This window comes from Amphiura filiformis, chromosome 15 (genome assembly GCF_039555335.1).
Source record: "Amphiura filiformis chromosome 15, Afil_fr2py, whole genome shotgun sequence".
In the NCBI taxonomy this organism is placed as follows: Eukaryota; Metazoa; Echinodermata; class Ophiuroidea; order Amphilepidida; family Amphiuridae; genus Amphiura; species Amphiura filiformis.
The window spans coordinates 51,888,731-51,912,992 of NC_092642.1; positions in this window are offsets into that span (position 1 = coordinate 51,888,731).

The following is a 24,262-nucleotide window of genomic DNA, read 5'->3' on the forward strand; positions in this document are numbered from 1 at the left end:
TCGTTTTGGGAAAAAAATGTATAAACTTTAATATGAAAGGTCAAATTTTTCAATTAATCGTCGGCTTTTCTTCCCAGCTATATACACTTTAAGTACGGTACATATCATTAGATTTATAAAGTTTACTCCGAGGCCTGTTTTTATCAAAAATGTAAAAAATATCAAATTTTAATAATTTGTCATAAATTTGTATTATAATTTATATCACGATTCACGAATTAAAAAAATAAAATTATTTGATATGTGAAGGACATTCCTCGTATTCAGAATTAAATTCGATGTGTCTGATGTGCTCTCGTGTTGACATGTCCCACAAAATAGGCTATATATTGTCAAAACGTTCATACCAGAGCGCCAAAAATCTTTTTTCATCTCGAAGTTTCGAACCTCCTCTCAGGTCTTGCCTCCTCTTGTAGGCTACTAAAAAGTACAGAGGGACTATTTTAGAAGTTTTAAATTTTGAATATTATTCCTAACTTACTTTTACCAATATTTTAATATTAGGCCTATTAATTTTGCCCATAATATACATTTCTTACGGCATATGAAATAAAAAAAGACAACTTCAATGATAAAATAGAATTAACGGAAGGATTGTGATTTTGAATGTTCTAGAAACATTACACACGCAAAATGGGGGAGCACTTTATGGCACCACGTAGAGCAGATCATGCATATTAATGAGGTTTTGTAGGCACTTCGTGTCAGGCTTTTTACCGTGCCACGAGTTACACATAGGCCTACATGATTACATTCGTGCTAAGGTATATGACATTTTTATTTTGACTAAAATAACTGATTTTTTCACGCGTAAATATCCAAGTAAAATCTAAAAACTTGCACATGCCTTCCTCACGGTCCCGGGGGGTCACTCCCATTGTAGCTCATTGTGGCCTGTACACCATCCGCGATAATGAAAACGCGTAAAAAGGGTCGTTTTTCGTGGGTAGGCACGATACGCGCGTATCGCGTTTAGGGACAGGGTGTCAAAAACATGAAAAATTGGAAAAAGGGTAGCAAAATTGCAATTTCTAAATACGCGGAAATGAAATTTAGGGTATGAAATTTGATGTTAGGAATGAAATCCCTGTTTAGGGTGTCGTTTTAGCCAAGGGTTAAATCCTTGTTTAGGGTGCTTTTCAAAAGTTGATTATCGCGGATGGTGTACAGGCCACAATGGGAGTGACTTCCCCGGCTCACTGTGCATTCCCGGGTGAGTTTGGGGCCTCCAAATTTTGGCCTGGCCCAGGGCTGATCTTAATAATTGCGTTTTAGATTCTATTTATCGTAAACAAAAGCGTATTATGCGATTATGTACAAATTCTCATTTCCTTGAACACTCGCCTCCTTTATTTGCCAGGCTTAGGCTAATTCACTCACTGTTTATGACATTCATAAATCACCAAAGCTGTTTTTGGGCGAGAAATGCGCAGCATTTCTCGTCCATTTGCGATGGGTTTTGACCTACTTATTCCTCACAGCGTTGCAGAAAATAATCGTGCTGTCTATATAATCAGGAAACTACAGAGGCGATAGTGTACATTTAAATTTGTCATTACTACTTCATGTTGATATTCAAACAGTGCTATAAAGTTGTGTTGCCAAGGAATGTGTTTGTATTAAAAGAAATAATTGTTTTACAACTACGATGAACTAGAATTACTTTTATGCAAATCCGAAAATTGCAACAAGATATTTTCATTACTTTCAGATTTAGCGGTATTGCCAGATAATACGTACAGTTGGGCTACATTAATAGCCTCATTATAGTTTTATTAATACTGGCAAAATACTTGCTTGTATGTGCTTGCTGTTCATACTATAGCGTATAAAATCGGTTAATGATACTATAAGCACACGTACAGTCAATTAATTTATGTAAACATGTCCTTTTTTGAGATCGCATGCAAACATTATCTTATTTACATAATGGTTTTGACCTCGAGTCATGATTCATTGTTTAGGCCAAGTAAAATAAATAACGTGTATATCGTCCCCGCCCTCTCCGATTTTAGAGATTTTCAAATATTTTAGTTATTTTTCCTATTTGCTTCCTTACTTTGTTTATAAAATTGTTGTGATGAAATGACATGTTTAGAAGTTCTTGGTTATCATTTATAAACACATTGCAAACACTTTCTTCAAGCTAGGGGTAGGGCTTTGGGGAAATAACAAAAATATTAGGGGCCTCCCCGATTTTATGATGTGTTGACAAACATTTGCCATTGCAATTTTACACAGAAATGAATGGTCAAAAAATAACACAATAACAAATAATAAGGACCTCCCTCACCAATTTTTGAAAAAGTCCAGACGATATACATTTTTTTTTTACTTGGCCTTAATTGGCATACTCCTCTAAATATTTTACCGCAAAGTCCTATGGTGGAGGGCTATTTTGTTATGTAGTCCTACAAAGGTGGGTGACTAAAAAGTAGCCTGTTGGTACATGTTTTACCGTACAGTCCTATGGTGTGGGTTTTTTACTTTTTTTCTTTTGTTGTCCTAATTCGATTGCTCTCCTTGGTCTCTTCGTTATTTATATAACTTCAAACACAAGCCTTCTTAGGGACACACCGTTAGATTCTCAGGGTGGGGGTAGGACGTTTAAAAAAAAAAACTTCACCACTTCATGAGCAAAAAAACAACTTTCCCCACCAACTCTAAAAAACTTTCCCTGACCCCAACTTCCTACCCCCCTCAGTATCAAATGTGCGTCCCTTAGTTTAATTATTTCAATCAAAATTTCACTCCTCTGCTAATGATGACAAGTGATAATCGAAGTAATACTGCATTAGGCCAAATACAAAAATAAACATGTTTCACGTCCCCTCCCTCCTTTTTGGAGGTTTCTTCAATTATATTTTTATATTTTGCAATTCAGTTATAACTTTTAAAAAATGATGTCTAGGGAGTTGAGATGCTTTCTATAGCCTTCTCATACAAGAAACAATTTGGAAGGTTTTGAGATCATTAGAGGGGGCCAGAACAACAAATAAAAAGAGGCCTCCTTCTTTTTGCAGGCATTATTGTGCACGCTAAAATAGCTCTAAATATGGGTATTTACATCGATTCTGCGATACAAAATAAAAAGGCCCCTGCTCCTCCTTTTTTTCAAAAACCTGGACGTGAAACATGTCTTTTATTTTACATGGACTTATCAATATGGAACTACACATTTATCTTGACATTTCATTTGCTCGCCCTATTCCTTTTAAAGGAATTTTAATTATGTATAAGTATAAGAATAATTTACTGCCGGTTAACTTTGCTGATTATTTTGTCACAGTTAATTCACTCCATAATGTGGACCAGGTCTGCTGATCATCGTATCGTCCTCATAATTTTGTCTTTGTGCAAGAAGTACAATCAGAAGGCAGGGTCCTATTTATGGAATGATATACCAGCCTCTATTCGTAACTCAGTTTCTATTAAAATATTTAAATTTATGTATAAACAAAATTTACTGTCTAATTATCATTAGGCTACCAAACTTATCTCAAGTTATATTTTCCTATGTAGTTATATATTCGTATACATTTTGTAGACTCCTCTCCCGGACCTCCTAAATATTGTTTTCGATCAGAGCATTTCACATCGTGCAGCCAACCGGTTTTCAGCTCGTTGCTTCAGTCTGTTTTTGGCCACTTTTTCTGCCTTGCTTGATGGTCCGGGGCCTTAAGTGCCAGCATATGTGATGCGATCAAGCAAAATCAGTCGGAACTCGGAAATATTGATTTTGAGATATAGCCAAATAAAGGAAATATTTCCTTTTGTTTCTTGTTGTTTTGGAAACTCTTTAATTCCTCATATCTTTAGAACTGGTTGTTCAATTTCAATGGGGTTTTCTGCAAAATCCAGCTTTGTAAATGTTTTTTACTATCCTGTAAGAAACTGAAAATTTATTATTGCCGAGTTCCGACTGATTTTGCTTGATCGCATCACATATATGTCTGTCTCACCTGTCTTGTCAATGTCTTGTCCTCACATCCCTGGTGTCTCTGTCTTTGCACCGTCTATTGTATTGTAATTATCTATTTATTTATCCAAAGGGGTGGTCATAGTTCCTTCGAGCTTTGCTCTGTTATGGACATCCTTCCATCTTATTGATAAATTTAATGAACTGTATATTGATTATGTCATGGAAAAATGAAATCTGAATCTGAATCTGAATTGCTTGTACCAAAGTAGGCCTATATCCCAATATTATACAACCCCCTCATTGCATTGATCAAATCACCAAAATGTGCTGATAACTCAGTGGTTTCTTGGATATTTATCACTGTGTAATAGGTGGTCTATAATGGAGCCCATGTTGCACCAAGCACCACTTCTAACTGGCCAAACTCAACATAATATGGTGTTAGATCTAGGATACACCACATTTCGCCATACAGCATTCTAGAAACGCTTGCTGTTAGAATAAGAAAAATGTTAATGCTAAATTATTGCACATTCTAGGGAAGCGTGGTTACCGTTTTGAAATAACCGAGTGAGAGGGTTTTCAAGAAAATATTTTTCCTGTCAAAACTGAAGCATCCTCTGTATAAAAGAAAATATGAATATTAACTGCACATCATATATAACGATTCGTGATACCCAATTGTGGCACATTTGAGGTCGTTTATGAGGCAGAGAATTTTATTTCAATTTTATATACGCCAAAATATTTTTTAATTGAGCAAGAATAAGGATAGAAAAAACGTTGAAAATTCTATGTATAAATAACATTAGACCCGGCAAAAGATTACTGTTTCGTTTTTCTGGTAATTAAATCTTTTATTTCCTGAAGAAACATTTGGGGTCTAAAATGGATTTTTTATGTAATTGATAAAAACATCGAACGTGTATACAAAAAAAATGGTAGGTTCCTCTATAGTATTTTACTGACCATGGAAATGTACTGACACCGTGCGAGCACATGTCAAAATCGATATAATGTATTGTCCATATAGACGCGCATTTATCATGTTTATTGTCGGATTAACAACAATTGAGCGCTATTAATACACATTTTAATGTTTTTAGGCAAATAAAATTCCAAAATATGGTACGTTTTCTGCTTTCCCCAATTCTGGTAAATGAGGTGAATTTTGGAAATTTGCTCCCGTGATAGCCTGCAATTTCAATTTATAGAGGCTGCAGGCTATGGATTCCATGATTATGAAAACCATTTTGTCTGTTTGTTTGTTTGTTTGTTTGTTTATTTACCTAGGATGAGGTCCATGGGAAAATCCACTGTCCAAACCTAGAAAAATTCGCGTGTTATTAGAGGGGATTTTAATTTTCTGTCCCTCCTATCTCCAGGTGAATTTTGAATGACCCCCGTGACATTTTCATTACACCCTTCAGACTTGCGTTCGGGTTTGTGTAGGCCTATTTGTCATAATTTAGCGCTATAGGACCTACTTTCTAAATGTATAGCTATAGCCGTGCTATATAAATATTATAAGGTACCGGTATGTAATATTATGTAGGCCTATGGGGGTGGGGTGGGTACTCAACACAATTTAACCATGACTTACAATGCGAGGCTCATTGTTGCCATAAATGATTTTTCCTTTAGGTCATTATAATAGGTTGTTATAAACTTCCATGTTTAACCTTGTATTGTTTTGGCTGCTTCATTATGACTTTCGGTGGGTTTAAGCAATTTCAAACAAACACACTCAAAAGGCACTAGGCCTATACCCAGTCACCTTCATGACAATTGAAACACATGTCACTAGGTAATTTCTTTGCTATATTGAAGTTCTGGCAACACTGTGTCCATGCCGGGCACCCAGAGATATCGATCCACAATGCTAGTATTAGCCTAAGATTTCACGCGTGGATTTGAAAAACTTTCAGTTTGTAGTCAAAAATTATGGAATCAAAACGGAAATTCTGACAAAACTATGATATATCGCTCACGGTGATGTGCGTTAGAAAGTTGGGAAAATCCTTCTTTAGCGAACTATATTACTTTGAAAAGCTAAAAGGTTGATCCAAAAAAAGGCTCGCGGGCAGAGTTGAAGCCTATCAAAATCGAAAATCTTACACTAAATGACTGAATTTCACGACTAAGTTTAACACTAACGTTTAAAAAAAAAAATACAGTATCAAGCATTACAGTTTTTCCTGACATTTACTGAAAAAATGAAAATTATTGCTTTTCATTTGGCCGAGAAAAAAAAAATTACACTGAAAAGGTGTAACTCAAAATTTTGTTCATTTGAATACCAAATTCGATCGTTTGTATTGCCTTATTAAATGACTGAGTGAGCCTTGCAGAACAATAACAATCGGTTGTCCAGCGTCCTAACTGTATAGTCCAAAATTAAACCAAAACAAAATGTCTCAATATTTGCAATTTTAATTTGATTCTCAGTAGATCATCACCAGTAGGCCTAATTCGATTCAAAAATATATATCTCGCGCAGGGGACAATGAAAACATAGGCCTGCATTTTATTTCAGCGATATACTATTACTAGTATCAGTAGGTAGAAGAAAATGAACCACGTGCAATTAAAATTATAAACCAAAACAAAATGTAGCAACATTTGAAACTTTAATCTGATCTTCAGAAGATAGCACACCAGTAACATGATTCTATAAAATATCGCTTTAGGGTTCATATACCACTAAATCCGCCTGCGAAGCGGTTTCCGGTAAAAGTTTATCACGCTTATAGTCCCAAAATTTGCATAAAAATTCTAGAAAATCGGTACAATATTAACAATTTTAGTGTTGAAAATCGTGTTTTACTAGAACTTATGAATGTGATCTCTACAAATTTGAAAAGAAAATGCGAAATTTGAGTGACGATTATATGCGCATGAACAAACGAGGTCAGAACGCGGTTGAAAATGTGGCCTTTTTATATAGCACTAATTTTTTGAAAAATTAGTCGGACCTAAAATGTGTAGTCATTTTCAGAATTGTTATGCAGAATTTTATTCTAGTTAAGATGATATTAAATATATATTTCAAAGTTGGACGTAACTCGTCTTATGGCCAAAACGTGACCCCTATTTAGCACGTAAAGTCTCTGGAAAGCTTTATCTCGTTCAGCAGACAAAAACGACAACCAACGAGCATTTAAATTTGAGCTATCTGCAGTTGATAGCAAAATCACACTTATCCGACAAACACCAAAATGACATCAAACATATAGAGAAATGTAAAAGCTTTATTTCAAAGTTTGTTTCAGTGTCATACAGTATTCGGTTCTTGAGATAGGCCCCTATTCAGTTTAATTTTAATATTAGGCCTACCCATGTAAATCAATGCAGGAGCTCTATAGACACCGGCACTAGAATCGAGCAAATTACGGCATGCATGTCTCGCCACATTTTCTTAATGCAAAGCTATAAAGAAATGTTAAAATGACGAAGCTGACCAAAATTGCTATCTTCAGAAGAAAGCAAGCAAAAATAAAAAAAATTTAAAAAACATTGTCTAGCACGCGTTGTAGATGATGATTCAGTACGGCGCGAAACGGCAAAACTGCATTGAACAGGGTTGCGCGCTCAGAGAAAAATCGGCATCAGGCCGATTGCAGAGCAATAAAGAAATGTAAAAATGACGAAGCTGACCAAAATTTAAAACGGCACTTATAAAGCAGAGCTTATCATCTGCCTGTTTCTTTATTTTTACCTCTTTTTTCTCCCTTTTTTTAATAGCGCGGCATATAGGCCGAATGCCGATTTCAAGTTAATTCGGGCAGAGTAACCGTGCGCGTTTTAGGATTTTTTCGCTATATCTACTGAAGATAGCATTTAGAATCTCATCCCGATTCATTGCATCGTTCTATAGAAGTAATGTTTAAATTTTTACTTTATCATGTAGCGGCGAATTTTTCCTTTCTAATACATTAGTTCCGAACTGAAAGTTAAAGCGATATTACAGACTATTCACTTTCCGCATCTGACTGTTTCTCTATTTTTACCTCTTTTTTGCCCCCTTTTTTCTTATAGCTTGGCATATACCTAGGCCGAATGCCGAGAAAGATCATTTGGTATATTTTTTTTATATTTCATGTTTGTTTGTCTATCTGTTTGTTTGTTTGTTTTTTATCTACCCAAGATACCATTTACGGTGCGATATGCAAATCACCCGTTGCGACATGCATCATCTTCTGTGAACACGCGCGAGCCCACTTACGGCATGCATCATTTACGATCTGCATCATTTTCGCGGAACGCGCCCGCAAACGGCTATCTTCTGAAGATAGCATTGGGGGCCTAATAAATAAATAGCATTTAGAATCTCATCCCGATTCATTGCATCTTTCTACTCTAGAAGTAATGTTTCACATTATTTTCTCTAAATTTTTACTTCATCATGTAGCGGCGAATTTTTTCTTTGTAATACATTAGCTCCGATCTGAAAGTTTAAAGCGAAATATTACAGACTCATCACTTTCCGCATCTGACTGTTTTTTCTATTTTTACCTCTTTTTGCCCCCTTTTTTCTTATAGCTTGGCATATAGGCCGAATGCTGAGAAAAATCATTTGGTATATTTGTTTTATGTTTCATGTTTGTTTGTCTGTCTGTTTGTTAGTTTGTTTGTTTGTTTTTTATCTACCCATGATACCATTTACGGTGCGATTTGCAAATCACCCGTTGCGACATGCATCATCTTCTGTGAACACGCGCGAACCCACTTACGGCATGCATCATTTACGATCTGCATCATTTTCTAGGAACGCGCCAGCAAACGGCTATCTTCTGAAGATAGCATTGCGGGCCTAATAAATAAATAGCATTTAGAATCTCATCCCGATTCATTGCATCTTTCTACTCTAGAAGTAATGTTTCACATTATTTTCTTTTTAATTGTTACGGCATCTTGTCGCGGCGAATGTTTTCTTTCTAATACATTAGCTCCGATCTGAAAGTTTAAAGCAAAATTACAGACTCATCACTTTCCGCATCTGACTGTTTTTCTATTTTTACCTCTTTTTTGCCCCCTTTTTTTCTTATAGCTTGGTATATAGGCCGAATGCTGAGAAAGATCATTTGGTATATTTTTTGCTTGTCTGTCTCTTTGTTTGTTTGTTTGTTTTTTATCTACCCAAGATACGATTTACGGTGCGATTTACAAATCACCCGTTGCGACATGCATCATCTTCTGTGAACACGCGCTAGCCCACTTACGGCATGCATCATTTACGATCTGCATCATTTTCTCGAAACGCGCCCGCAAACGGCTATCTTCTGAAGATAGCATGCGGGCCTAATAAATAAATAGCATTTAGAATCTCATCCCGATTCATTGCATCTTTCTACTCTAGAAGTAATGTTTCACATTATTTTCTCTAAAATTTTACTTCATCATGTAGCAGCGAATTTTGTCTTTCTAATACATTAGTTCCGATCTGAAAGTTTAAAGCAAAATTACAGACTTATCACTTTCCGCATCTGACTGTTTTTCTATTTTCACCTCTTTTTTGCCCCCTTTTTTCTTATAGCTTGGCATATAGGCCGAATGCCGAGAAAGATCATTTGGTATATTTTTTTTTATATTTCATGTTTGTTTGTCTGTCTGTTTTTTTGGTTTTTTTGATCTACCCAAGATACCATTTACGGTGCAATTTGCAAATCACTCGTTGCGACATGCATCATCTTCTGTGAACACACGAGAACCCACTTACGGCATGCATCATTTACGATCTGCATCATTTTCTAGAAACGAGCCCGCAAACGGCTATCTTCTGAAGATAGCATTGCGGGCCTAATAAATAAATAGCATTTAGAATCTCATCCCGATTCATTGCATCTTTCTACTCTAGAAGTAATGTTTCACATTATTTTCTCTAAATTTTGACTTCATCATGTAGCGGCGAATGTTTTCGTTCTAATACATTATAGTTCTGATCTGAAAGTTTAAAGCGAAATTACAGACTCATCACTTTCCGCATCTGACTGTTTTGTCTATTTTTACCTCTTTTTGCCCCCTTTTTTCTTATATCTTGGCATATAGGCCGAATGCCGAGAAAGATCATTCGGTATATTTTTTTTATATTTCATGTTTGTTTGTCTGTCTCTTTGTTTGGTTTTTTTTATCTACCCAAGATACCATTTACGGTGCGATTTGCAAATCACCCGTTGCGACATGCATCATCTTCTGTGAACACGCTCGAGCCCACTTACGGCATGCATCATTTACGATCTGCATCATTTTCTCGGAACGCGCCCGCAAACGGCTATCTTCTGAAGATAGCATTGGGGGCCTAATAAATAAATAGCATTTAGAATCTCATCCCGATTCATTGCATCTTTCTACTCTAGAAATAATTGTTTACATTATTTTCTCTAAATTTTACTTCATCATGTAGCGGCGAGTTTTTTCTTTCTAATACATTAGTTCCGATCTGAAGCGATATTACAGACTCATCACTTTCCGCATCTGATTGTTTCTCTATTTTTACCTCTTTTTTCCCCCCTTTTTTCTTATAGCTTGGCATATAGGCCGAATGCCGAGAGAGATCGATCATTTGGTATATTTTTTTATATTTCATGTTTGTTTGTTTGTCTGTTTGTCTGTTTGTTTGTTTGTTTTTTATCTACCCAATATACCATTTACGGTGCGATTTGCAAATCACCCGTTGCGACATGCATCATCTTCTGTGAACACGCGCGAGCCCACTTACGGCATGCATCATTTACGATCTGCATCATTTTCTCGAACGCGCCTGCAAACGGCTATCTTCTGAAGATAGCATTGCGGGCCTAATAAATAAATAGCATTTAGAATCTCATCCCGATTCATTGCATCTTTCTACTCTAGAAATAATGTTTTACATTATTTTCTCTAAATTTTTACTTCATCATGTAGCGGCGAGTTTTGTCTTTCTAATTCATTTGTCCCGTTCAGAAAGTTTAAAGCGATATTACAGACTCCTCACTTTCCGCATCTGCCTGTTTCTCTATTTTTACCTCTCCCCCCTTTGTTTTTTAATAGCGCGGCATATAGGCCGAATGCCGATTTTTGTTATTCGCGCAGAGTAACCGTGCGCGATTTTTTTCGCTATATCTACTGAAGATAGGCCTAGCATTTAGAATCTCATAAAGTATCAAATTAACGCATATAGTCCCAAATCAAACCAAAACAAAATTTCGCAACATATTTTCTAATTTTAATTTGATTCTCAGTAGATCATCACCAGTAGTCCTAATTCGATTCGAAAATATATATCTCGCACAGGGGACAATGAAAACATAGGCCTGCATTTTATTTCAGCTATCAGCTATCTCGTTCAGCAGACAAAAACGACAACCAACGGGCATTTAAATTTGAGCTATCTGCAGTTGATAGCAAAATCACACTTATCCGACAAACACCAAAATGACATAAAACAGATAGAGAAATGTAAAAGCTTTATTTCAAAGTTTGTTTCAGTGTCATACAGTATTCGGTTCTTGAGATATTTCAATTTTAATATTACCCATGTAAATCAATGCAGGAGCTCTATAGACACCGGCACCAGAATCGAGCAAATTACGGCATGTCTCGCCACATTTTCTTTCAGTATAAAAATCGGCACTAGGCCGAATGCAAAGTTATAAAGAAATGTTAAAATGACGAAGCTGACCAAAATTGCTATCTTCAGAAGAAAGCAAGCAACAAAAATAATAATAATAATAATGATATTTAAAAAAAAAAAAAAAAAAACGCATTGTCTAGCACGCGTTGTAGGTGATGATTCAGTACGGCGCGAAATGGTAAAACTGCATTGAACGGGCTTGCGCGCTCAGAGAAAAATCGGCATGCAGAGCTATAAAGAAATGTAAAAATGACGAAACTGACCAAAATTTTAAACGGCACGGTACTTATAAGGCAGAGATTATCATCTGCATGTTTCTCTATTTTACCTCTTTTTTTCCCCTTTTTTTTTTAATAGCGCGGCATATAGGCCGAATGCCGATTTTTAATTCGGGCAGAGTACATGTAACCGTGCGCGTTTTAGGATTTTTTTCGCTATATCTACTGAAGATAGCATTTAGAATCTCATCCCGATTCATTGCATCTTTATACTCTAGAAGTAATGTTTTACATTATTTTCTCTAAATTTTTATTTCATCATGTAGCGGCGAATTTTTTCGCTCTAATACATTAGTTCCGATCTGAAAGTTTAAAGCGATATTACAGACTCATCACTTTCCGCATCTGACTGTTTTTCTATTTTTACCTCTTTTTTGCCCCCTTTTTTTCTTATAGCTTGGCATATAGGCCGAATGCCGAGAAAGATCATTTGGTATATTTTTTTAAATATATTTCATGTTTGTTTGTTTGTTTGTTTGTCTGTCTGTCTGTCTGTCTGTCTGTCTGTCTGTCTGTCTGTTTGGTTGTCTGTCTGTCTGTCTGTCTGTTTGTTTGTTTGTTTGTGTGTTTGTTTGTTTTTTATCTACCCAAGATACCATTTACGGTGCGATTTGCAAATCACCCGTTGCGAAATGCATTATCTTATTTGAACACTCTCGCGCCCACCCCCGGCATGCATCATTTACGATCTGCATCATTTTCTCAGAACGCGCCCGCAAACGGCTATCTTCTGAAGATAGCATTGCGGGCCTAATAAATAAATAGCATTTAGAATCTCATCCCGATTCATTGCATCTTTCTACTCTAGAAATAATGTTTTACATTATTTTCTCTAAATTGTTACTTCATCATGTAGCGGCGAGTTTTGTCTTTCTAATACATTAGTCCCGATCAGAAAGTTTAAAGGTTTTTAGTCTCTTACGGTTCTCTGCATCTGCCTGTTTCTCTATTTTTACCTCTTCTCCCCCCTTTTTTGTTTTTTAATAGCGCAGCATATAGGCCGAATGCCGATTTTTGTTATTCGCGCAGAGTAACCGCGCGCGATTTTTTTCGCTATATCCACTGAAGATAGGCCTAGCATTTAGAATCTCATAAAGTATCAAATTAACGCATATAGTCCCAAATTAAACCAAAATAACATTTCGCAACATATTTTGCAATTTTAATTTGATTCTCAGTAGATCATCACCAGTAGGCCTAATTCGATTCGAAAATATATATCTCGCACAGGGGACAATGAAAATATAGGCCTGCATTTTATTTCAGCTATCAGCTATCTCGTTCAGCAGACAAAAACGACAACCAACGGGCATTTAAATTTGAGCTATCTGCAGTTGATAGCAAAAGCACACTTATCCGACAAACACCAAAATGACATAAAACAGATAGAGAAATGTAAAAGCTTTATTTCAAAGTTTGTTTCAGTGTCATACAGTATTCGGTTCTTGAGATATTTCAATTTTAATATTACCCATGTAAATCAATGCAGGAGCTCTATAGACACCGGCACCAGAATCGAGCAAATTACGGCATGTCTCGCCACACTATGATTTTCTTTCAGTATAAAAATCGGCACTAGGCCGAATGCAAAGTTATAAAGAAATGTTAAAATGACGAAGCTGACCAAAATTGCTATCTTCAGAAGAAAGCAAGCAACAAAAATAATAATAATAATAATGATATTAAAAAAAAAAACAAACATTGTCTAGCACGCGTTGTAGGTGATGATTCAGTACGGCGCGAAATGGTAAAACTGCATTGAACGGGCTTGCGCGCTCAGAGAAAAATCGGCATGCAGAGCTATAAAGAAATGTAAAAATGACGAAACTGACCAAAATTTTAAACGGCACGGCACTTATAAGGCAGAGATTATCATCTGCATGTTTCTCTATTTTTACCTCTTTTTTTCTCCCCTTTTTTTAATAGCGCGGCATATAGGCCGAATGCCGATTTTTAATTCGGGCAGAGTACATGTAACCGTGCGCGTTTTAGGATTTTTTCGCTATATCTACTGAAGATAGCATTTAGAATCTCATCCCGATTCATTGCATCTTTATACTCTAGAAGTAATGTTTTACATTATTTTCTCTAAATTTTACTTCATCATGTAGCGGCGAATTTTTTCTTTCTAATACATTAGTTCCGATCTGAAAGTTTAAAGCGATATTACAGACTCATCACTTTCCGCATCTGACTGTTTTTCTATTTTTACCTCTTTTTTGCCCCCTTTTTTTCTTATAGCTTGGCATATAGGCCGAATGCCGAGAAAGATCATTTGGTATATTTTTTTAAATATATTTCATGTTTGTTTGTTTGTTTGTCTGTCTGTCTGTCTGTTTGTTTGTTTGTCTGTCTGTTTGTTTGTTTTTATCTACCCAAGATACCATTTACGGTGCGATTTGCAAATCACCCGTTGCGACATGCATCATCTTCTGTGAACACGCGCGAGCCCACTTACGGCATGCATCATTTACGATCTGCATCATTTTCGCGGAACGCGCCCGCAAACGGCTATCTACTGAAGATAGCATTGGGGGCCTAATAAATAAATAGCATTTAGAATCTCATCCCGATTCATTGCATCTTTCTACTCTAGAATTAATTTTTTACATTATTTTCTCTAAATTTTTACTTCATCATGTAGCGGCGAATTTTTTCTTTCTAATACATTAGTTCCGATCTGAAAGTTTAAAGCGATATTACAGACTCATCACTTTCCGCATCTGACTGTTTTTCTATTTTTACCTCTTTTTGCCCCCTTTTTTTCTTATAGCTTGGCATATAGGCCGAATGCCGAGAAAGATCATTTGGTATATTTTTTTAAATATATTTCATGTTTGTTTGTTTGTTTGTCTGTCTGTCTGTCTGTTTGTTTGTTTGTCTGTCTGTTTGTTTGTTTTTTATCTACCCAAGATACCATTTACGGTGCGATTTGCAAATCACCCGTTGCGACATGCATCATCTTCTGTGAACACGCGCGAGCCCACTTACGGCATGCATCATTTACGATCTGCATCATTTTTGCGGAACGCGCCTCAAACGGCTATCTACTGAAGATAGCATTGGGGCCTAATAAATAAATAGCATTTAGAATCTCATCCCGATTCATTGCATCTTTCTACTCTAGAATTAATTTTTACATTATTTTCTCTAAATTTTTACTTCATCATGTAGCGGCGAATTTTTTTCTTTCTAATACATTAGTTCCGATCTGAAAGTTTAAAGCGATATTACAGACTCATCACTTTCGCATCTGATTGTTTCTCTATTTTTACCTCTTTTTTTGCCCCCTTTTTTCTTATAGCTTGGCATATAGGTCGAATGCCGAGAAAGATCATTTGGTATATTTGTTTAAATTTCATGTTTGTTTGTCTGTCTGTTTGTTTGTTTGTTTTTTATCTACCCAAGATACCATTTACGGTGCGATTTGCAAATCACCCGTTTCGACATGCATCATCTTCTGTGAACACGCGCGAGCCCACTTACGGCATGCATCATTTACGATCTGCATCATTTTCTCGGTACGCGCCCGCAAACGGCTAACTTCTGAAGATAGCATTGCGGGCCTAATAAATAAATAGCATTTAGAATCTCATCCCGATTCATTGCATCTTTCTACTCTAGAAGTAATGTTTCACATTATTTTCTCTAAATTTTTACTTCATCATGTAGCGGCGAATTTTTTCTTTCTAATACATTAGTTCCGATCTGAAAGTTTAAAGCGATATTACAGACTCATCACTTTCCGCATCTGATTGTTTTTTCTATTTTTACCTCTTTTTTCCCCCTTTTTCTTATAGCTTGGCATATAGGCCGAATGCCGAGAAAGATCATTTGGTATATTTTTTTAAATATATTTCATGTTTGTTTGTTTGTTTGTCTGTCTGTCTGTCTGTCTGTTTGTTTGTTTGTCTGTCTGTTTGTTTGTTTTTTATCTACCCAAGATACCATTTACGGTGCGATTTGTAAATCACCCGTTGCGACATGCATCATCTTCTGTGAACACGCGCGAGCCCACTTACGGCATGCATCATTTACGATCTGCATCATTTTCTCGGAACGCGCCCGCAGTACGGCTATCTTCTGAAGATAGCATTACGGGCCTAATAAATAAATAGCATTTAGAATCTCATCCCGATTCATTGCATCTTTCTACTCTAGAAGTAATGTTTCACATTATTTTCTCTAAATTTTTACTTCATCATGTAGCGGCGAATGTTTTCTTTCTAATACATTAGCTCCGATCAGAAAGTTAAAAGCAAAATTACAGACTCATCACTTTCCGCATCTGACTGTTTTTCTATTTTTACCTCTTTTTTGTCCCCTTTTTTCTTATAGCTTGGTATATAGGCCGAATGCTGAGAAAGATCATTTGGTATATTTTTTTTCATATTTCATGTTGTTTATCTGTCTGTTTTTTTTTAATTTATTTTTTTATCTACCCATGATACCATTAACGGTGCGATTTGCAAATCACCCGTTGCGACATGCATCATCTTATGTGAACACGCGCGAGCCCACTTACGGCATGCATCATTTACGATCTGCATCATTTTCTAGAACGCGCCCGCAAACGGCTATCTTCTGAAGATAGCATTGCGGGCTTAATAAATAAATAGCATTTAGAATCTCATCCCGATTCATTGCATCTTTCTACTCTAGAAGTAATGTTTCACATTATTTTCTCTAAATTTTTACTTCATCATGTAACGGCGAATTTTTTTCTTTCTAATACATTAGTTCCGATCTGAAAGTTTAAAGCGATATTACAGACTCATCACTTTCCGCATCTGCCTGTTTCTCTATTTTTACCTCTTGCCCCCCCCTTTTTTTTTTTTTTTTTTTAATAGCGCGGTATATAGGCCGAATGCCGATTTTTGTTATTCGCGCAGAGTAACCGTGCGCGATTTTTTTCGCTATATCTACTGAAGATAGGCCTAGCATTTAGAATCTCATAAAGTATCAAATCAACGCATATAGTCCCAAATTAAACCAAAACAAAATTTCGCAACATATTTTGCAATTTTAATTTGATTCTCAGTAGATCATCACCAGTAGGCCTAATTCGATTCGAAAATATATATCTCGCACAGGGGGCAATGAAAACATAGGCCTGCATTTTATTTCAGCTATCAGCTATCTCGTTCAGCAGATAAAAACGACAACCAACGGGCATTTAAATTTGAGCTATCTGCAGTTGATAGCAAAATCACACTTATCCGACAAACACCAAAATGACATAAAACAGATAAAGAAATGTAAAAATGACGAAACTGACCAAAATTTTAAACGGCACGGCACTTATAAGGCAGAGATTATCATCTGCATGTTTCTCTATTTTTACCTCTTTTTTCTCCCCTTTTTTTTAATAGCGCGGCATATAGGCCGAATGCCGATTTTTAATTCGGGCAGAGTACATGTAACCGTGCGCGTTTTAGGATTTTTTCGCTATATCTACTGAAGATAGCATTTAGAATCTCATCCCGATTCATTGCATCTTTATACTCTAGAAGTAATGTTTTACATTATTTTCTCTAAATTTTACTTCATCATGTAGCGGCGAATTTTTTCTTTCTAATACATTAGTTCCGATCTGAAAGTTTAAAGCGATATTACAGACTCATCACTTTCCGCATCTGACTGTTTTTCTATTTTTACCTCTTTTTTGCCCCCTTTTTTTTTTATTATAGCTTGGCATATAGGCCGAATGCCGAGAAAGATCATTTGGTATATTTTCTTTATATTTCATGTTTGTTTGTTTGTTTGTCTGTCTGTCTGTCTGTTTGTTTTTTATCTACCCGGACCCAAGATCCCATTTACGGTGCGATTTGCAAATCACCCGTTGCGACAGGCATCATCTTCTGTGAACACGCGCGAGCCCACTTACGGCATGCATCATTTACGATCTGCATCATTTTCGCGGAACGCGCCCGCAAACGGCTATCTTCTGAAGATAGCATTGGGGGCCTAATAAATAAATAGCATTTAGAATCTCATCCCGATTCATTGCATCTTTCTACTATAGAATTAATTTTTGACATTATTTTCTCTAAATTTTTACTTCATCATGTAGCGGCGAATTTTTTCTTTCTAATACATTAGTTCCGATCTGAAAGTTTAAAGCGATATTACAGACTCATCACTTTCCGCATCTGATTGTTTTTTCTATTTTTACCTCTTTTTTTCCCCTTTTTTTTTTAGCTTGGCATATAGGTCAAATGCCGAGAAAGATCATTTGGTATATTTTTTTTATATTTCATGTTTGTTTGTCTGTCTGTTTGTTTGTTTGTTTTTTATCTACCCAAGATACCATTTACGGTGCGATTTGTAAATCACCCGTTGCGACATGCATCATCTTCTGTGAACACGCGCGAGCCCACTTACGGCATGCATCATTTACGATCTGCATCATTTTCTCGGAAATTTTCTCGATTTGCAAATCACCCGTTGCGACATGCATCATCTTATGTGAACACGCGCGAGCCCACTTACGGCATATGCATCATTTACGATCTGCATCATTTTCTAGGAACCCGCCCGCAAACGGCTATCTTCTGAAGATAGCATTGCGGGCTTAATAAATAAATAGCATTTAGAATCTCATCCCGATTCATTGCATCTTTCTACTCTAGAAGTAATGTTTCACATTATTTTCTCTAAATTTGTACTTCATCATGTAACGGCGAATTTTTTCTTTCTAATACATTAGTTCCGATCTGAAAGTTTAAAGCGATATTACAGACTCATCACTTTCCGCATCTGCCTGTTTCTCTATTTTTACCTCTTCCCCTTCCCTTTTTTTTTTTTTTTTTTATAGCGCGGCATATAGGCCGAATGCCGATTTTTGTTATTCGCGCAGAGTAACCGTGCGCGATTTTTTCGCTATATCTACTGAAGATAGGCCTAGCATTTAGAATCTCATAAAGTATCAAATCAACGCATATAGTCCCAAATTAAACCAAAACAAAATTTCGCAACATATTTTGCAATTTTAATTTGATTCTCAGTAGATCATCACCAGTAGGCCTAATTCGATTCGAAAATATATATCTCGCACAGGGGACAATGAAAACATAGGCCTGCATTTTATTTCAGCTATGAGCTATCTCGTTCAGCAGACAAAAACGACAACCAACGGGCATTTAAATTTGAGCTATCTGCAGTTGATAGCAAAATCACACTTATCCGACAAACACCAAAATGACATAAAACAGATAGAGAAATGTAAAAGCTTTATTTCAAAGTTTGTTTCAGTGTCATACAGTATTCGGTTCTTAGCTTGAGATATTTCAATTTTAATATTACCCATGTAAATCAATGCAGGAGCTCTATAGACACCGGCACCAGAATCGAGCAAATTACGGCATGTCTCGCCACATTTTCTTTCAGTATAAAAATCGGCACTAGACCGAATGCAAAGTTATAAAGAAATGTTAAAATGACGAAGCTGACCAAAATTGCTATCTTCAGAAGAAAGCAAGCAACAACAAAAATAATAATAATAATGATATTAAAAAAAAAAAAAAAAAAAAACATTGTCTAGTTCCGATCTGAAAGTTTAAAGCGATATTACAGACTCATCACTTTCCGCATCTGACTGTTTTTCTATTTTTACCTCATTTTTTGCCCCCTTTTTCTTATAGCTTGGTATATAGGCCGAATGCCAAGAAACATCATTTGGTATATATTTTTTATATATTTCATGTTTGTTTGTCTGTCTGTTTGTCTGTCTGTCTGTCTGTCTGTCTGTCTGTCTGTCTGTCTGTCTGTCTGTCTGTCTGTTTGTTTGTTTGTTTGTTTGTTTGTTTTTTATCTACCCAATATACCATTTACGGTGCGATTTGAAAATCACCCGTTGCGACATGCATCATCTTCTGTGAACACGCGCGAGCCCACTTACGGCATGCATCAATTACGATCTGCATCATTTTCGCGGAACGCGCCCGCAAACGGCTATCTTCTGAAGATAGCATTGGGGGCCTAATAAATAAATAGCATTTAGAATCTCATCCCGATTCATTGCATCTTTCTACCCTAGAATTAATTTTTTACATTATTTTCTCTAAATTTTTACTGCATCATGTAGCGGCGAATTTTTTCTTTCTAATACATTAGTTCCGATCTGAAAGTTTAAAGCGATATTACAGACTCATCACTTTCCGCATCTGATTGTTTCTCTATTTTTACCTCTTTTCCCCCCCTTTTTTCTTATAGCTTGGCATATATGCCTAGAAAGAGTATATTTTTTTATATTTCATGTATGTTTGTCTGTCTGTTTGTCTGTTTGTTTGTTTGCTTTTTATCTACCCAATATACCATTTACGGTGCGATTTGCAAATCACCCGTTGCGACATTCTTCATCTTCTGTGAACACGCGCGAGCCCACTTACGGCATGCATCATTTACGATCTGCATCATTTTCTCGGAACGCGCCCGCAAACGGCTATCTTCTGAAGATAGCATTACGGGCCTAATAAATAAATAGCATTTAGAATCTCATCCCGATTCATTGCATCTTTCTACTCTAGAAGTAATGTTTCACATTATTTTCTCTAAATTTTTACTTCATCATGTAGCGGCGAATGTTTTCTTTCTAATACATTAGCTCCGATCAGAAAGTTAAAAGCAAAATTACAGACTCATCACTTTCCGCATCTGACTGTTTTTCTATTTTTACCTCTTTTTTGTCCCCTTTTTTCTTATAGCTTGGTATATAGGCCGAATGCTGAGAAAGATCATTTGGTATATTTTTTTTCATATTTCATGTTGTTTATCTGTCTGTTTTTTTTAATTTATTTTTTTATCTACCCATGATACCATTAACGGTGCGATTTGCAAATCACCCGTTGCGACATGCATCATCTTATGTGAACACGCGCGAGCCCACTTACGGCATGCATCATTTACGATCTGCATCATTTTCTAGAACGCGCCCGCAAACGGCTATCTTCTGAAGATAGCATTGCGGGCTTAATAAATAAATAGCATTTAGAATCTCATCCCGATTCATTGCATCTTTCTACTCTAGAAGTAATGTTTCACATTATTTTCTCTAAATTTTACTTCATCATGTAACGGCGAATTTTTTCTTTCTAATACATTAGTTCCGATCTGAAAGTTTAAAGCGATATTACAGACTCATCACTTTCCGCATCTGCCTGTTTCTCTATTTTTACCTCTTCACCCCCCTTTTTTTTTTAATAGCGCGGTATATAGGCCGAATGCCGATTTTTGTTATTCGCGCAGAGTAACCGTGCGCGATTTTTTTCGCTATATCTACTGAAGATAGGCCTAGCATTTAGAATCTCATAAAGTATCAAATCAACGCATATAGTCCCAAATTAAACCAAAACAAAATTTCGCAACATATTTTGCAATTTTAATTTGATTCTCAGTAGATCATCACCAGTAGGCCTAATTCGATTCGAAAATATATATCTCGCACAGGGGGCAATGAAAACATAGGCCTGCATTTTATTTCAGCTATCAGCTATCTCGTTCAGCAGACAAAAACGACAACCAAAGGGCATTTAAATTTGAGCTATCTGCAGTTGATAGCAAAATCACACTTATCCGACAAACACCAAAATGACATAAAACAGATAGAGAAATGTAAAAGCTTTATTTCAAAGTTTGTTTCAGTGTCATACAGTATTCGGTTCTTGAGATATTTCAATTTTAATATTACCCATGTAAATCAATGCAGGAGCTCTATAGATACCGGCACCAGAATCGAGCAAATTACGGCATGTCTCGCCACATTTTCTTTCAGTATAAAAATCGGCACTAGGCCGAATGCAAAGTTATAAAGAAATGTTAAAATGACGAAGCTGACCAAAATTGCTATCTTCAGAAGAAAGCAAGCAACAAAAATAATAATAATAATAATGATATTTAAAAAAAAAAAAAAACATTGTCTAGCACGCGTTGTAGGTGATGATTCAGTACGGCGCGAAATGGTAAAACTGCATTGAACGGGCTTGCGCGCTCAGAGAAAAATCGGCATGCAGAGCTATAAAGAAATGTAAAAATGACGAAACTGACCAAAATTTTAAACGGCACGGCACTTATAAGGCAGAGATTATCATCTGCATGTTTCTCTATTTTTACCTCTTTTTTCACCCCTTTTTTTTTTTTTTAATAGCGCGGCATATAGGCCGAATGCCGCTTTTAATTCGGGCAGAGTACATGTAACCGTGCGCGTTTTAGGATTTTTTCGCTATATCTACTGAAGATAGCATTTAGAATCTCATCCCGATTCATTGCATCTTTATACTCTAGAAGTAATGTTTTACATTATTTTCTCTAAATTTTACTTCATCATGTAGCGGCGAATTTTTTCTTTCTAATACATTAGTTCCGATCTGAAAGTTTAAAGCGATATTACAGACTCATCACTTTCCGCATCTGACTGTTTTTCTATTTTTACCTCTTTTTTGCCCCCTTTTTTCTTATAGCTTGGCATATAGGCCGAATGCCGAGAAAGATCATTTGGTATATTTTTTTATATATTTCATGTTTGTTTGTTTGTTTGTCTGTCTGTCTGTCTGTTTGTTTTTTATCTACCCAAGATCCCATTTACGGTGCGATTTGCAAATCACCCGTTGCGACAGGCATCATCTTCTGTGAACACACGCGAGCCCACTTACGGCATGCATCATTTACGATCTGCATCATTTTCGCGGAACGCGCCCGCAAACGGCTATCTTCTGAAGATAGCATTGGGGCCTAATAAATAAATAGCATTTAGAATCTCATCCCGATTCATTGCATCGTTCTACTATAGAATTAATTTTTTACAAAATTTTTACTTCATCATGTAGCGGCGAATTTTTTCTTTCTAATACATTAGTTCCGATCTGAAAGTTTAAAGCGATATTACAGACTCATCACTTTCCGCATCTGATTGTTTCTCTATTTTTACCTCTTTTTTCCCCTTTTTCTTATAGCTTGGCATATAGGTCAAATGCCGAGAAAGATCATTTGGTATATTTTTTATATTTCATGTTTGTTTGTCTGTCTGTCTGTTTGTTTGTTTTTTTATCTACCCAAGATACCATTTACGGTGCGATTTGCAAATCACCCGTTGCGACATGCATCATCTTCTGTGAACACGCGCGAGCCCACTTACGGCATGCATCATTTACGATCTGCATCATTTTCGCGGAACGCGCCCGCAAACGGCTATCTTCTGAAGATAGCATTGGGGCCTAATAAATAAATAGCATTTAGAATCTCATCCCGATTCATTGCATCTTTCTACTATAGAATTAATTTTTGACATTATTTTCTAAATTTTACTTCATCATGAAGCGGCGAATTTTTTCTTTCTAATACATTAGTTCCGATCTGAAAGTTTAAAGCGATATTACAGACTCATCACTTTCCGCATCTGATTGTTTCTCTATTTTTACCTCTTTTTTTGCCCCCTTTTTTCTTATAGCTTGGCATATAGGTCGAATGCCGAGAAAGATCATTTGGTATATTTTTTATATTTCATGTTTGTTTATCTGTCTGTTTTGTTTTGTTTTTATCTACCCATGATACCATTAACGGTGCGATTTGCAAATCACCCGTTGCGACATGCATCATCTTATGTGAACACGCGCGAGCCCACTTACGGCATGCATCATTTACGATCTGCATCATTTTCTCGGAACGCGCCCGCAAACGGCTATCTTCTGAAGATAGCATTGCGGGCTTAATAAATAAATAGCATTTAGAATCTCATCCCGATTCATTGCATCTTTCTACTCTAGAAGTAATGTTTCACATTATTTTCTCTAAATTTTACTTCATCATGTAACGGCGAATTTTTTCTTTCTAATACATTAGTTCCGATCTGAAAGTTTAAAGCGATATTACAGACTCATCACTTTCCGCATCTGCCTGTTTCTCTATTTTTACCTCTTCACCCCCCTTTTTTTTTTTAATAGCGCGGTATATAGGCCGAATGCCGATTTTTGTTATTCGCGCAGAGTAACCGTGCGCGATTTTTTTCGCTATATCTACTGAAGATAGGCCTAGCATTTAGAATCTCATAAAGTATCAAATCAACGCATATAGTCCCAAATTAAACCAAAACAAAATTTCGCAACATATTTTGCAATTTTAATTTGATTCTCAGTAGATCATCACCAGTAGGCCTAATTCGATTCGAAAATATATATCTCGCACAGGGGCAATGAAAACATAGGCCTGCATTTTATTTCAGCTATCAGCTATCTCGTTCAGCAGACAAAAACGACAACCAAAGGGCATTTAAATTTGAGCTATCTGCAGTTGATAGCAAAATCACACTTATCCGACAAACACCAAAATGACATAAAACAGATAGAGAAATGTAAAAGCTTTATTTCAAAGTTTGTTTCAGTGTCATACAGTATTCGGTTCTTGAGATATTTCAATTTTAATATTACCCATGTAAATCAATGCAGGAGCTCTATAGAT